Source organism: Danio rerio, chromosome 1 (genome assembly GCF_052040795.2).
Source record: "Danio rerio strain M-AB ecotype USA chromosome 1, GRCz13ab, whole genome shotgun sequence".
NCBI classification, from domain to species: domain Eukaryota; kingdom Metazoa; phylum Chordata; class Actinopteri; order Cypriniformes; family Danionidae; genus Danio; species Danio rerio.
This window is the reverse complement of record NC_141021.1, coordinates 1,135,001-1,137,500: the sequence shown is the minus strand read 5'-3', so window position 1 is coordinate 1,137,500 and position 2,500 is coordinate 1,135,001. Positions and strand designations below refer to the sequence as shown.

General features: G+C 34.1%; 1 protein-coding gene across 1 annotated transcript in view; it reads right to left on the bottom strand.

The window, feature by feature from the left end:
* hemk2 (HemK methyltransferase 2, ETF1 glutamine and histone H4 lysine) overlaps window positions 1-2,446 on the bottom strand; it is a 9,701-nt gene extending 7,255 nt beyond the window's left edge. The window contains 2 exon segments of the mRNA NM_001002502.1: window positions 625-732; window positions 2,388-2,446. The gene's annotated coding sequence lies outside the window, so the exon portion shown is untranslated.
* Between the last annotated feature and the right edge of the window lie 54 nt (window positions 2,447-2,500).

Below are 2,500 nucleotides of genomic sequence, written 5' to 3'. Positions count from 1 at the left end.
GCGGGTCTCATTTGACACCTCGTTGGAATGAGCTAATAATCAGATTCTTTCAATATTATGCAGCCCTATTTTAAAGCTAATATTAAGAATGTATGCAAATGCACTGCCCTATAAAAATCACCCCAACCATTCAGAAATGGTGAATTCTTAACAAAGAGGTAGAGTATATTTTCATATTACAATATATATTGCTGAAAAACAAAGTATTGCAAATCAATTTTTCCCCAATATCATGCAGGACTGGGTACAGGTTTCCTGCTTTCTGCTAAATTCCTCCTTCAGTGTTCAGCAGAAGAAAGAAACTAATAAAGCAGTTTTAAAGCAGTTGAGGGAGAGTAAGTAATGAGCAGATTTTAATTTTTGGGTGAACTATCCCTTTAAGACTACTGATACTAAAAAAAACAAATTATAATTTCACAGATAAGGTCCAGCTCTGCAGGCCGGGTGGTCAAAATAAATTCTCTTTGTGTGTCGAACCGCTGGATTTAAGTGTCGTTTCACACGCAAACGGCTGCATTAGGGGTTTTATGGTTTTATTTTCTGAGCTCTGGCACTGGGTGGTGTGAACATATAAAGCCCTGAGCGTGTAAAAATGTGCTCGAGATTAAGAGAAGAGAAGTTTACAGTGTCTTAATGAAGTCTATAAATCTGCCCGAACACGTGAGCTTCGCTTCTGCCCAGTCGCTCCATCAAATAAAGCTGATTTCAAACATCTGGACACACGATCAGCATCTGGAAGAAGAAGAGCTGATCATTCATTTATTCAGACTAAAACACATGCGTCACGTTTCTGTATAGGGGTCAGCGATGAAGAGAGATTTACAAACACCAAAACAACACAACACAGCTGTATAGTCAGTGTTTTTCAGAGGAAAATATCATGACTGTCATACATTTTACTAAACATTTCTAGAAGTCAGACAATAAATCAGGACACTGAGGTGAAGTTGGTGGTATTAATACTGCATTCAGACTAATTTATGTAATTTCAGAAGTATTCTTTGCTATTTCTAAATAGTGAAATCATATTAGCAGGTAATAACCATCAGCAACATTGTTCACAGTCAAATAAATAGTGCTCATGTTGTTTTCATGTCATACTTATAGGAGGTTTCAGACACAATATTCAAAGTACCATGTTAAACAATGTGGGAATAGGCATGGAACGATAACCATTTTCAAGATATACCGCGGTTTGGAAAACGTTTTAAAACCACCAAAATGTTCTGGTATACTGTTCCTAAGGTATATCGTATATGTAAGATTTTTACATTTTTTTTGTTTGTTTGTTTATTTAGGACAACGGTATCTCCAGCAGAAAAGATATCCAAAGATGTTGTTTCAAACTGTAAAGAAATCTGTGTTCTTGAAACTAATGAAGACAGCAGAAGTCAATAATTCATTTCAATTGTTTAGCCTGACACGTTTACTGCTCCAAATTGGTTTTAAATGTCTCCTAAAATAAACTTTATTGTGTTCAAAGAGGAAAGAAGTTTTCGTTTTTTACCCAGACATTTAAATAGAACAAATTTTAGGGTAGTAATCACAATACCGTGATACTATGGTATTTTTATCCAAGGTTATCATACTGTCAGAATCTTACACCGGCCCATGCCTAAAACAAAGCGTGTCACAAGTTTTCACCAAACAAATGTGTAAATATGAAACAAACTTTACCTTCATAATCGGCCAGAAGTCTAAAACGTGTAAAAATTAGAACAATCATATGATGACATAATAAAAGTCTATTAAAGAATCAAATAGTTATTTGGCACATTAATAACATCTCATAAATATATTAATGTTGAGCTAGGGTATTTTACATTTGATATAATGTATTTAATGCGTTTATATGTTTGTTTGTTTCTTGTTTTACCATTCAAAACAGTATTTCCATGATATTTCAAGTGATACTGTCATACTATGGTACTTTTATTAGGAAAACACTGAAATATTTCTTATTAAAATTAACATTTCAGTACATTTATGATAAATATATAAATAATACTATAATATTATCAGACTTAACTTGTAAAGCAAATGTCAGATGCTACGTTACACTAGTATTATGCATTAAGTGATACATAGAAAATAACTAAAAAGTACGCGAAAATAAGTGTTTTGTGAAATGACGAAGTGTCATGATAATACAACAAAACTATTTTAAATACTTTCCAACAGCACTCGGTGACTCATGTGAATCCTATATTCCGAAACACTACAGTATTACCATGTTTTGAGTAACGTAACGTTATAAAAACGGACGCCACGCACACTGGTAACTTAACGGTTACGGTAAAAGCTATATATACTTGTTTTGCTGTCTAAGTTATACCCAAATGTATCTTAAACTTGACTCTACATACATCACTGAACGTGTTTCTTACCCTTTTAGCTCCTCAAACATGATTTTCAAACAACACAGCGTGGACTCGCATCCTCAACTTCCGGCTGCGGTGCATCATGGGAGTCGTAGTTTTTAGCATGCGTTCAGACTCAC